A 14,387-nucleotide genomic window follows, 5' to 3' on the forward strand; every position below is an offset into this window, starting at 1 on the left:
AATATCCTCAGAAGGTTGCACATGGTTTGAAATAACCACTATATATTTATTTTCCTATTTTGCAAAACCACCTATAGCTTCATGAACCTTCATTGCATCAGTTGTTGGGAATGGCAAATATGATGCTACATTTAGACAATAGCCACTGAAATATATCCATCTTGAAGTGTTTTTCCATGGCATGTCTCATTTGGATGTATTGCATGCACTTTTCCAAGTGCAACAATCGCATGATCAACTAGCAAATTCATAATTTCTCCAAAATAAAATTTGTTATTCATGATACCTGTACAAGTGAGAAAATGGAGATTTTATCATTTGTATATTGTCACCTCTCAAAAAGAAGAAAATAGTAATGAAATTGCTAAATAAAATGAAGTATCAAGTTATATTGAAAAGAAAAAAGCACTAAAACATTAGATAGAATGAGTCCAACATCCATAATACAAAGTATTAATGGAAACATCTTATAGAAAGGGAATAGATTTGACTATATGGCCAAAAACAAACTTTTTCATGATCTATGCCCTAAACTAAAGAAGAAAATATTCTTATGTTAATTTTAGTTTCCCTTGATTTTACCTTATTTTATTAGCTACTCTTTGTGTAAGCAAAAACTTCTTTGTGTATTCTCATTGGGGAAAGATATAACAGATGGTCAAAACTTGTACTAGATCTATTCAACTTGAGAGCAATGTATAGAGGAAAAGATTTAGCCACCTAGTAAAAATCTATTGTATGTATTTCACACCATATCAAATATAAAAATCCTTTGTGATCCCCATAGGAAAAGACATAATCAAATGATTGAAACCTTTGTTGTATGTATTTCACATGACAAAAAGGATAAAATTTCATTGTGGTCTCCATACCCAGATGGTCAAAACCTCAAGAAAAATACATAGAACAAGGATAAAAATTCATTGTGATCTTTATGGGAAAAGATTTAGCTGGATGGTAAAAACCTCTATTGCAAGTATTTTACACAAGAATTAGGATTAAAATTCTTTGTGACATTCACAATAAAAGATTTAGCCATATGGTTAAAACATATATTGTATGTAACCTAGATGATAGCAAGGATAATAATTGTTTGTGATGTCCATAGAACAAGATTTAGCCAAATGGTCAAAGTCTCTATTGTATGTCAACAAGGATAAATAGCCTTTGTGATCTCCATAAGAAAATATTTGATGAAATGATCAAAACATTTATTTCATGTATTCCACATGACAACAAGCATAAAGATATTTTATGAGAAACATTGACCTTGTGCTTAAATGTTGAAACCACAAGGACCTCTAAAGAATAGGAGATTTCATTCCCTATGATATGAAGCCAAAAAGATTGAGGAAATTTCACCATCAATTAGAAGCTATTTGAGAAGAAAATATAATTTGTATCATGGTCAAATATTTATAAATCTTATAGTACCTACTTCCTCATAATGTCTATAGACCCCAATGAGTGACGGTATAGCCATTACATGATTTTTGAAAAAATTACCACTTGAAATCTTTAAAGAAATTAAAAAATAGTAACAAAAATAAGATCTAAATCTACTTGTATTCTGTAACAAGTTATGTCAATTTGAATAGTGTAATATATTAAATGATTCCTTTCATGAAGTCAATCTTTACAACTAATCATGACATTTTTCAAAATGATTTTCTCTTCCCCTCCCTCTCTCTTCCACACAACACTCTGACCTGAGTGTTTTCTTTGTTGCGTTTTTACAGTTGTAGGTCTTGCATTCCTAATCCTCTGTGTTTTTATCTTTGCTCATGTCTCCCCTCTCTTATTGTAAGTTTTGTGGCCCTAATCTTTGGCGACTTATGTCCTCTTACTCTTCTTTGAGTACTCTCTATTATTTCATTTTCTCAACTGAAATAGATTGTGCAGTGTAAATTTTGATTCAAATTTGGGTATTGTGACCAAAACTGCCTACGTCTTCAAATTAGAAATCTTGCTCTAAGGGTTCAATAATTCTACAGGGTAGTGAATGATCACCACTCCACAATGTGTCTACTCTATTTCACATGTGATTTTTATTATGTTTCGAATAGCACATATTGCTTACTTCTACTAACTACAATAGGTTTTAAACTCTTCCTACTTTATTTCTTATTTTGAGTTAAACTACACTGATTTGGTACTAGTGATTCTCCACTTCTTTTCTAATCTCTACTTAAATCCATATGATTACTACAAATCACACTACTAATCTTTAATATGATTAGTATAGAATGATATTCAGATCAAGCACCACAAGCATTGTCTAAATAATAATCATGAATGAAAATTAAATGCAATCTTTACTTTTGTAGCAACGACATTAGACAATTACTCCTTGAAATTCAATATCTTCTTCTTCTTCTTCTCGATTGCTTGATTAATCTATTGGAGTACTTGTTCTTTTTTATGCCTGCTACCTTGCAAATGATAGCTTCTTTGCTGTGAATATGAAAATTTACATAATTTTGTGCAATGTTTAAAATATTCTCTTTGTTGTGAATATAAAATATATGATTTTTGTAATGCTGAAAAAACTCTCTTGGACGTGAATATGAAATAAATGGTTTGTGCAATGCTTTTACCAATGAGTGCTTTCAAAATACTAACCTTTCTTTCTACTGTGTGATGCTATATACCTTAAGGTTTCACCTCATGGCTAAATCTAGCCTTATATTTCTTATATCGTTCACTAATATTAGAGCATTTTATCAAGCCCTTATGCATTGTATTATACTTTATTATATAGCACTCTCTATTATACTATATTTTCATAATAAAAGAATTTTTGTAATATTTGATCATTATATTCTTTATGATTTTGCAATAAGCATATGGCCATACAATACTTACTAATACTCAATAAAGCAAATTACATGCAATGCAATAGATGATCTTACCATAGGATGAAATTTGATCTTCTAACAACACATATCATGATCTTTCATCAATCTATAGATTAGACCATATGGTCATAAAATTTCTCACAATATAAGAAGTAATTTTTGTTATTTTATCCAATACAATCTACGATTTGGCTATGTGGTCAAACATTTTCTTATAATATAAGATGTAATTTTTGTTATTTTTCCCAGTATATTGTGAGATTTGGCCATGTGGCCAAATCTTCTCCTGAAGCTATCTCTTGGCAAAAAAAAGGACTCTTGCAGTATTACAATATCTTCCAATAAATCAACCACTTTGTTCATTCTACTACAAGAATACATTTGGTCAGATGCTTTCTTACATTATCAACCCTTACTTTCTTCCAATAAGAAAGATTATTTTTTACTTAGAATTCCTTACTTTCTATAATTTGGCCATGTGATCAAATCTTACCTTTGCAACAAACAAACCACTTTTTTGGGAATTGATCTTGAAAATTTAACACTAAACCTATGGTGGGTGCGATCTCACAAATTTTGGGCATGTTAAATTTGGCCATATACAGAAACTTCTAAGACAAACATGTTCTATATTATCTCCAAAAAGGAAGACCATATTCTACTTGGAACTCTTTAATTATCTACTATATTTATATGAAGTTTGGCCATGTGGTCAAAACTTGTCTTGCAACAAACGAACCACTTTTTTTCCATAAACCATTTGTTTCATTTCAATTTTTCATAACTTACTATCTATATAGTCATATATAAATATCATATCATTTTGCCACACATTAGCCACTTTGTCCATTCCACTATAAAATAAAAACTGGCCATATGGTCAAATCTTTCATTTTATTATCAATGCTAGCATCCAAGAATCCCCCATGCTTGTTTCATTTGGCCATATGATCAAATCTAATCTCATAAATCTTACAAACCATGAGACTTCTAATCTCATAGATAAGTCTTATGACTAAATAGGATTTGACCACATGGCTAAAACCAATGGCAACATTTCTACAATATGACTCCTTTCAAGAAAAATTTACATGTATAATAATTAAAAGGTTAAGTTTGGGCCAAATGGAGTCGTGACATTGTTACATAACCACATTGATATATGGATGGATCTGATATTGAACTAAAACTCATTCTTTGATTAAATAGGATTTGACCACATGGCCAAAAACCTTAGTAAAGCTCCTAGAGTACGATCCTTGCATAGAAATATAGAAGAGATTCAATGTTAACTTAGGGACAATATCATCCATGAGATTTTCTACATAACCATAATGATTTTTACTATATCTCATACCACACTGATATTCCTTTGTGTTTTTGAAATTAGTAACCAGAAAAAAGCTTCATCAATTTTGAGAGATATATAAACAATGTCAACAAGTCTTCCATTTCATACTTTGAAGGCTTGGACAAGGAGTGCAATGATGAAGATCTTGAAGAAGACTAGAGAATTGCAAAGGCTGTTTTGAGAAAGAAAATGAATGTTATAGGGACTACAATCAAAGCATTCAATGATGCTCATGAGGTTTTATTTGATGTATATGCAAGTGGACTTGCATCTAAGGTTGCATTGGTAAATCACATGAAGACTATTGTAGTGGTTTGCAACACTTAAGAGCAAAGAGAGGTTGAAGCACAATTGTGGAGAGTCCATGAGAGTGCCAAACAAAATTTAAATTCCCAAGAGGTTCCTCCTACTACTGAAGTTCAAGTTCTTGAAATACTACCCAAGGGCATAGAAGAATCAAGCCAAGATATAGCAAGTCTAATCATGAAAGAGAAATTAAATGCCACTTCATGTGTTTAAACTTCGTTTCTTCTCCTTTCATCAAGCAAGAAACATTTATGTGAATTAGGCTTTTTTCTTGAGAAATTATCTGCATTAGCATTTGTGATATTTTGTTTCTTTGGTGATATTGCTTAAAGAAACTATGTCTTTAGTTCTTTTAATTTTTTGCAAAAGACACCAAGCATGTTTGGTTTAAAAAATCTTTTTAAGTAAATATTTTGCTAAAATAGTATGAAAGAGCTCATTAAAATTTATCATCCTTTGTAAGGATAAGTGTTTTAGGGAGATATTGTAATCTAGTGTGTAAGAATACTTATCATAATGAAAAGTTTGAGCTAGCTATGAGAAATTTACTTAAGTTTATTTTAGATCTTATTTCAATTAAACTCTCATATGTATTGTGTAATGATCTTATCATGTTAGTTTTGGTTAGATTTGTCCACATGGTCAAATATCTTATCTCTTATAATCTCTTTCACTACATCACCAGAGTATGTCTATGCACGTATCTTAGAATAAGAGACCCAACATTATATTGCACACCCCAAAAAAGTTTCACTACACCTCCGAAAAGAGTTTTACCTCACTAGCAAATATTACAACAAAGATTTCACCTCCAATGTATCTTTTGAGATGTGTATATGGAATATTAAGATAAAATGATTGCTACAGTTCATAAGTTTAAATATCTTAGTTAAAAAATAGAATGGTTAGTCCTTAAGAAGAAACTATGAAAACTTTATCCAAATAGAGTACAGCTTATATCAATTAAATTGTCATGTGTCACTTTTATGTGATAGTAGTTTTGGTCACATGGTCAAATGTATCATGTTTAAATTTTATTTTAATAATTAGGACTAATAAACACCTTCATTGTATATGCCATTTTGAAGGCCTTTTTAGAATTTTACTATGTTTAATATTATAATGATAAGAGAATTTTTGTAACTAATTACAATAATCTATTGTTAGTATTCCAAGTATACTAATAATTAGTGATAAAAAGTAGGTATGAAAAAATAACTTTACTAGAATAGATTTTACCTCAAAGAAATCATTATATATATTTTCTTCACCTCATGATATTACTCTTGGTTCAATTTATCCACATGGTCAAATGTCTATTTTCTTAATACATCATTTATTAACTAGTACCTATACATGTATTTTTCAATATGAATTTAATTTTGTTTAGTGTTCTATACCATTTTATATCTCTCAAACATTAAGTAGAATGATGAGGAAGTAAATGAATTTAACATGCTTCTTTTTCTTCTTTGTAACTTCAACTAAGACATCTATGGTTAGATATCTAACAAATTCAACAACCGTAGAGCATGATGATGTGATTGATGTGTCCTTGATAAGAAATGCAACACAATTATGTGTAATACTTGATCTCAATGGTCTTCTTTTACAATGATACTTTGCTAAGTCTAAAAATTTTCAAAATTTTAAAATGAGAGACCGATAGCTTATTCTTTGACCAAGATGTATGGAGTTGCTTGAAGCCTTATTTTCAAGATTCCGAGTGGGAGTTTGGTCAACAATTTTACATAAGAATGTCATTGTAGTTCTTAGGTGCTTGGAGATCCATGCAAAAAGAAAATATCCTTTCTTCATGGTTTGGAGCCAAGAACAATTTCATAGACATCCACTAAAAATCATATATAAGCCAAATAAGATGGGAGTAGAAGCAATGTTCAAGCCTCTGAAGTATATGTATGGGATCAAAATACAAATGTTTGTCAGCATACCAAGACTATTCTCATAGATGACATTCCTTACAAAGGATATCCAAATCCTATTGATAATTGCATTTATCCAAAAACAATTAATATTGATCGTCGGGGAAGTTACTATATGTATATCCTCTACATCACATGTGTTTAAGGCCTATTTATAAATATCCTTGTCTGTGAATTTTTCTTGAATAAAACATAACCCTTTTCTATTCAATCTGTAAATAATACATTTATATTACACCCTTCTATATGTAAAAAATGTATAAAAATGGTATTTTAAAATTACATTATTTTGAACCCACATGATGCATACATATATTCATGAGTAACTTACCCAAGTATTGATCGTGGAGATTCTATCTTGATCAAAGAACTTCTACCATACTTGACTTGCTTAAGCAAATACCATGATGCAGGTGAAGTCATCAAGTTTGATCGATATGGACAAGAGCCAGTTCAATATGGACATGAATTGTATGCACAATTCAAGGTTGTCATTAATGAATGGACTAGAGTAGAGAATGATGATATTTCATCTTCATCATTAGCACCACACGAGATCATGATTGATAAAGACAAAAGATATAATCAACCTTCAATCACTTCTTGCTTTAAGAGACCATCTATTATACAAACATCCTCAATAAACACCTCACGTCATCCATCTCTTACATTGAACGGCTCACAATTATCCAAGTTGAAGCAAACTCCTTAAATCTCTACTTTGAAAGATATGGAAGCAATGCAACTTGCTCATGAGTTAGGATATCACAAACATTTTATAAATGGTAGTGCATCTAAATGTTTTATACAAAATCTACAAAAGTTGTATTTTCCTAATATACATGATGTAATAAGACTGTGACTCTACATGCACTAATTTTGACTCCCATAATAAATATATTCCTTATATTAAGGGCTTTTGCATGGCTATGAAATATACACTTGTTAGAAAATTTAAAGTGTTTTATGTAGTTATCATGGTGTTTTTAAACACCACCAATATTAATGAGAGAATCTACTTAATGTTTTTTATTCTTTCAATAACATTAGTTAATTGTATTGAAATTTATTATAAAGTGGTTTAAGTCCAATTTTATACTTTATATCTTATCTAACAACTAAGTCTTAATTAATAATAAAATTTATATCTGTTTTTGGAAAAATAAATCATCTTTGGTCTTAGAAAAATCATAAACTTCTAGCTTGATATATAAATCTTTATTTTATGATATGAAAGTTCTTTTAGCTATTTAAAGTGTTAAGCTAGTTGATTTTGGCCAAAGCCAATATCCATCTTATCCATATATTGTTAAGATAGATAGAAATTTTGAACAAAAGATATTTATATATCATGCATATATATACAAAACATGCAAATGGGGTGAGTAATTATTTAACATATGTGTATTTGTTGGTTTTCTTTTTAAAAAGAGAACCATCATATCAAATCAAGTTATTAAATCACATCTAGTTATTAGTGGTGACTCTTTTAAGTTATTAGTTCATGAAAATTATACGTCACTTTAAATGATGCTATATCTAAAAGAAGAAACTCGTATTATAATATCTTCAAATCCATAACATTATAAATTTTGGACATGATAACATCTCTTAATATAATATTTGAGGTTCTTGTATTCTAAATTCTATCTACACTCCTTCAAACCTTTGTATTCTTACATCAAGCTTGGAAATTTCTTAGGTATATCCTAGCTAAGCCTCCTTGATGTTTCTACCACCATATAATATCGCATTTTGTTAGTATGCTAGAAAAGATAGAGTGAAATCCAAATCTCCTAATAGCCACACAGCTTACACTTTATCACTTAAGCTCTCAAGATGTGTGATCTCACATTTGTAACAGACAAAGTGCCTTTTAAAGACAAAAATAAACATAGTGCTCTCTTTCATTCACCAAAATAAGACATTCATTAAAAGTGAGACTTGGAAAATTTCCAAAATCTCTAATATGGTATTTCACTTATTATATTATGTTTGTTGCACCTACCTATAGTTGGTATAGTTATAGCGCCAGTTGATTAGGATAGTTAGTTATGTACTATTTGACTTTTAGTAGACAAATTTCCTTTATGATGTATCTTATGTATATACATTGCATTGTGTGAAAACAAAAAAGAAAAAACTAGTAAAAAAATATTTTGGCCTCCATCTCTTTGTTGAGATATCGAGCTCCACTTGTGATATGCCAGGGTGACCGTTGTAAATTTATGTCACCGACTTGTTAGTTGCAGATGCGGTTGGTACACCGCCCATGAATAATAGCTAGATGACAGCTATACTTATCTACTCTAGTTTGTGGCTTAGTTAGTATGCCACCTTAGTTAGTTGAGTTTGGTTTGAGACCCATATATAGGGTTCTTCTATTTCTCTGTATTAGAGTTCTTTTGGCCTACACAACTAAGAAGAGGAAAACTGTTTTCAGCCTCCACCTTTGTGTGTATTCCCCCATTGTGTAAGTGAGAAAGCTACAAGTGAGACTCCTTCCTTCTCTCCCACAATCTTGGCATGGTATCAGAGCCTGGTTCGTGGTAAGGAGCTCAAGAAAGCAAACCAAGTTCGCGGCGTTCTGGTAAGAGGACCAGTGTTGCTTTCATTTTTCGAGTTTGGAAGCAAGTCTCTGCAGGTAGCACAATCGGAAAGTGCAAGAGTGCATTGTATCAGATTGAGACACCCTTCATGGTGTAGCAAGAGGGCAGTATATGCTGCGGGCGAGGGCTTTAGCCCTCGGTTGCCCTGTTTTTTTGACTCGAGGCCATTTCGGGGCCTGTTTTGGAGGCGGAAGTTTTCCGCACGCACTCAGGAAAAGGCCCTGTTTGTTGCTGTGCGACCATTGTTCTACAGGTCGGTGAAAAGTTACCGTTAAAATTGCACTGTATGCCTGTGCGCAGAGACATTGGAAGTTACAGAATCATCCTTGTTGCCTGTTGATGCAAAATCGTCACTAGGAAGTGACTGTGTGGTCAAATACCACTTTCGTCAGTTTTGCAGATTTGCCCTTGTGAGGCTGAAGCTGTGTTTTTTGTAGTGACAGAATTTTTTGCAGTGTTCTGTAATGGCGTCTGATTCTCTTTCACAGATTGTCACTGAAAAGCTTGAAAAGAACAACTTCCAAGCATGGAAGTTTAGATTGATGAATTTCCTTATGGGAAAAGGATATTGGGAATTTGTTGCAGGAAATGAAGAAGAACCAGTTCTTCCTGATGTTCCCAATCAATAGCAAATGCAGGCATTTAAAGGATGGCATGAGAGAGCCAGAAAAGTTATGTACTGGCTGTCTATCAGTATTTTAGACTCTATGATTGTGCATATTCAGGATGCAAGTACGCCAAAGGAGGCATGGGATACTTTGTTAAAAATGTATAGCACAAATACGCAAGCCAAGAAAATGCAGCTCAAGCAAGAGTTGCACAATGTGCAAAAAGAAAGTATGAGCATCAATGACTACCACATGAAGGTGAAGAAGATTCCAGATGCACTTGCTTCCATTGGGTCGCCAGTGGAAGATGATGATTTAGTTTCTGTGACCTTGAATGGTCTAGGAAAGGATTATGCACAGTTCCGAACATCGATTTCCGTCCGTGAAATATTTCTTAATTTTGAGGAGTTGATTGCTCTTCTAATTTTTGAGGAGCAAAGAAATGGTGGTGCATCTTCTTTAGGAGGAACTTCAAAAGAAGCTGTCTTCTACTCAAATGCTGGAAGAGGTAGAGGCAGAGGTAGAGGAGGCCGATCTGGAGGCCGTGGTAGAAATCAGAATATGCAGCAAACTCAAGAAAACCAGTCCTATGGAGGAGGACGTGGTAACTCTAGAGGCAGGGGGAGCCAAAGAGGTCGTGGTGGATGGCAAAGAGGAAAAAATGCAAACAGCAATGTTGAATGCTACTACTGTGGTAAAATGGGTCATATGGCTAAAGACTGCTATAAAAAGAAGAATGACATCATGAATGGAAAATTGCAACAAGGGAATTATGCATCTTCTAGTAGACATGGTGATGACAGAAATGAGCATTTGTTTATGGTGCAGCACATGATCAATTATGTGACAAGTGCAGAAGAAAGCAATGATGTGTGGTATGTTGACTCAGGTGCATCAAACCACATGATAGGTTATGCAGAATGGATGCAGGATGCAAGGAAAATGGAAAAACCAGGATTTATGGAGACTGGTGGATGATACTGCACATTCTATTGTGCAGATTGGAAAAATTCCTTTGTCTATGCATGATGGGAAAAAGAAATACCAGTCGGATGTATTTCATGTCCCGAATATCACCAAGAACCTGGTTTCTGTTGGTTAAATGGTTGAGCAGGGCTTGCAGGTCAAATTTAATTCTCATGGATGCTTTGTTCAGGATATGAAAAATAAAGGTCGCTTGATTAGCAAAAGGAAAGAAGAAGGGCAGAATGTTTACGTTGGATGCAGACATGCCTAAATTGAGTGCAGCAATGTTTGCACATGGGACTGGTGTAGTTGCAGATATTAATATCTGGCATAAATGCATTGGTCATGTTAATGTATAGCGACTTAAATCAATGCAAGCCCAAAATATTATTGCAGGATTGCCTAAATTCAAGGTTGCAGAAATGCATAAGATATGTGAACCCTGTCAATTTGGAAAACAGGCAAGGAAACCATTTCCTAGACATGTTCAAGAGAGTAAGAAGCCATTGGACTTAATCCACTTTGATGTGTGGACTACTAAAGCCGCATCTATTGGAGGCTATCATTATTTTGTCACTTTTATTGATGACTATAGCAAAAAAGTTTGGGTGTATTTTATGAAAAAGAAAAGTGAAGTGTTTGGGCATTTCAAAACTCTTAAAGCTATGGTTGAAAAAGAAACAAGCCTGCAAATAAAATACCTAAGGTTAGATGGAGGGAGAGAGTACCTCTCAAATGAGTTTGTAAGGTTCCTGCAGGAGCATGGCATAAAGCAGCAATATTCATGCAGTCATACCCCACACCAAAATGGAATTGCAGAAAGGAAAAATAGGCATATTAGAGAGGTATCTTGTGCCATGCTCAATGAAAAAGACTTGCCAGATTTTTACTGGGCTGAAGCAGTTGCTACAGTAGTATATATAATGAACAAGACTCCCACTGCAGCAATACATGGGATGACTCCAGAGGAGAGGTATACTAGTAGGAAACCAGATATTTCTCATTTGAAGATTTTTGCTTGCATTGCCTATGTTCATGTGCCAGATGAGTTGAGATCCAAGTTGGATCCAAAAGCTAAGAAGTGCTTCTTTATTGGTTACTCTCTGCAGAGCAAAAAGGGTATAGATGCTATAACCCTTCTACTCTTAAGTTTACAGTGAGCAGAGATGTTGTTTTTTATGAGATGAGTAGCTAGTATAAACCAATAAATGTGATTGATGATGTAGATGCACAAAATGGTAATGCTGCACAGAATTCACAACAGTAGTCACAAAATATTAGTGGACTTGGAGCGTCCTCTAGCAGTGGTTCACATTCTTTTCCATGGACAGGCAGATTGAGATCATGAGAATCTCCTCAAAACAATGCAGATAGTGGTATGCAGGTTTCATGAAAAGGAAAAGAGAAGGTAGATCAGCCCATGTTTGATGTGAATGCAGGTCACTCTTATGTGGATGGCGAATCCAGTGGCTCAGAACAGAGCATTGATGATGAGTTGGGTATTCCTTCTATTGTTACACGTGGAGTAAGGAAGACCAGGGATGTTTTGAGAGCACCTGGGAGTGAACCTACTTTGCACAGGTCTACCAGAGCTAGGTATCCTATGGATAGGCTAAAATATGATGGATTTACAGCCATTCACTATGCCTATATGGTGAAAGTGATATAGGAACTAGAACCCATTTCTTTTGAGCAAGCCATGGGAAAAGAAAAATTGGAGAAAGCCATGGATGAAGAAATGGATGCCTTGGAAGCAAATGCTACATGGGAATTGGTACCTTTGCCTAAAGATAAGAATGCAATTGGTTGTAAGTGGGTTTATAAGGTGAAACACAATGCAGATGGTTTTGTGAATAGATACAAGGCAAGATTAGTAGGCAAGGGGTATGCATAAACATATGGCATTGATTATGAAGAAACATTCAGTCCGGTTGCAAGGATGGCAACCGTAAGAGCAGTCATTGCTATGGTTTCATCAAAGGGATGGTCTTTATATCAGATGGATGTAAAGAATGCCTTCTTGCATGGTGATTTACAAGAAGAGGTCTATATAGAGCAGCCACCAGGTTATGTGCATGTTGTTCATCCTGAGTTTGTTTGCAGGTTGAAGAAAGCCTTGTATGGCTTGAAGTAGGCACCTAGAGCATGGTCTGACAAGATAGGACAGTATTTTGTCACTATTGGCTTTCAGATCTCCAAGGCAGATTTCTCACTTTATGTGAGAAAAACAGAGAAAGGTATTATGCTACTTGTTATTTATGTTGATGATTTGATTATGACAAGTGACAGTGATGAAGATATCCTTCATGTGAAAATGCTATTGAAGCAGAAGTTTGAGATGAAAGATTTGGGAGAGCTGCGTTATTTCTTGGGCATTGAGGTGATTAGATCACCAAGTGAGATACGGCTCTTGCAGAGGCAGTATGGATTGGACATGCTGTCCAAATATGGGATGACAGGCTGTAAGCCTATTTCAGTTTCTTTGGAGCAGAATGTGAAGCTAAGCGCAGATGCAGGTGAGCTTCTGGAAGACCCTACTGTGTACAGATGCATAGTAGGAAGTTTGATTTATATGACTATTACCAGGCCAGATTGGAGCTATGCTGTTGGATTGGTAAGTCAGTTTATTCCGGCTCCAAGGAAACCGCATTTGGATGCCGCTAGACGCATACTCAGGTATGTGAAGTCCACATTGCAGTATGGACTATTTTATGAGACTGGAGTTCAGATATAGTTGCATGGATACATTGATGCTGATTGGGCTGGTAGTATTTTTGATAGAAGATCTACCAGTGGATATGTGTTCTCTTTTGGGAGTGCTGCAGTCACTTGGAGCAGCAAGAAACAGCCTACAGTTGCCTTGTCGAGCACAGAGGCTGAGTACAGGGGTGAAACAATGGCTACACGTGAGGTAGCTTGGTTGCATAAGCTACTTTATGATATGCATCAGCCTACAGATGGGCCAGTTGTCATTTATTGTGACAACATGAGCAGTATACACTTGGCAAATAACCCAGTCTATCATGCTAGAACAAAGCACATTGAGGTGCATTACCACTATGTGCGGGAGAGGGTTTTACTAGGTCTTATTGATCTAGTTTATTTCAGCACAGAGGATCAGGTAGCTGACATATTCATGAAGGCATTGGGCGCAGAGAAGCTACGCAAGTTCAGAGACCTGCTTGGTGTGCAAGAATTGGGATTGAGTTTGAGGGGGAGTGTTGAGATATCAAGCTCCACTTGTGATATGCCATGGTGACCGTTGTGCATTTATGTCACCGACTTGTTAGCTGCAGATGCGATTGGTACACCGCCCATGAATAATAGCTAGATGATAGCTATCCTTATCTACTCTAGTTCATGGCTCAGTTAGTATGCCACCTTAGTTAGTTGAGTTTGGTTTGAGACCCATATATAGGGTTCTTCTATTTCTCTGTACTAGAGTTATTTTGGCTTACACAACTAAGAAGAGGAAAACTGTTTTCAGCCTCCACCTTTGTATGTGTTCCCCCATTGTGTAAGTGAGAAAGCTACAAGTGAGACTCCTTCCTTCTCTCCCACAATCTTGACACTCTCTTCTTGTATTTTTGAGTGAGCTTCCTCTTGTATATATGATGTGTGTTTTTTAGCGAGCTTCCTCTTGTGTGTATGGTGTGCGTTTAGCATAATAACTCAAGCAAGTCCCCCCACCATACAATTCTTGCCATGGTATCAGAGTGGTGCCACTAAGAGAGGTTGGTTTTGAA

This window comes from Lygodium microphyllum, chromosome 4 (genome assembly GCF_053477565.2).
Source record: "Lygodium microphyllum isolate KBCC chromosome 4, Lygodium_microphyllum_v1.1.10, whole genome shotgun sequence".
Classification (NCBI taxonomy): Eukaryota; Viridiplantae; Streptophyta; class Polypodiopsida; order Schizaeales; family Lygodiaceae; genus Lygodium; species Lygodium microphyllum.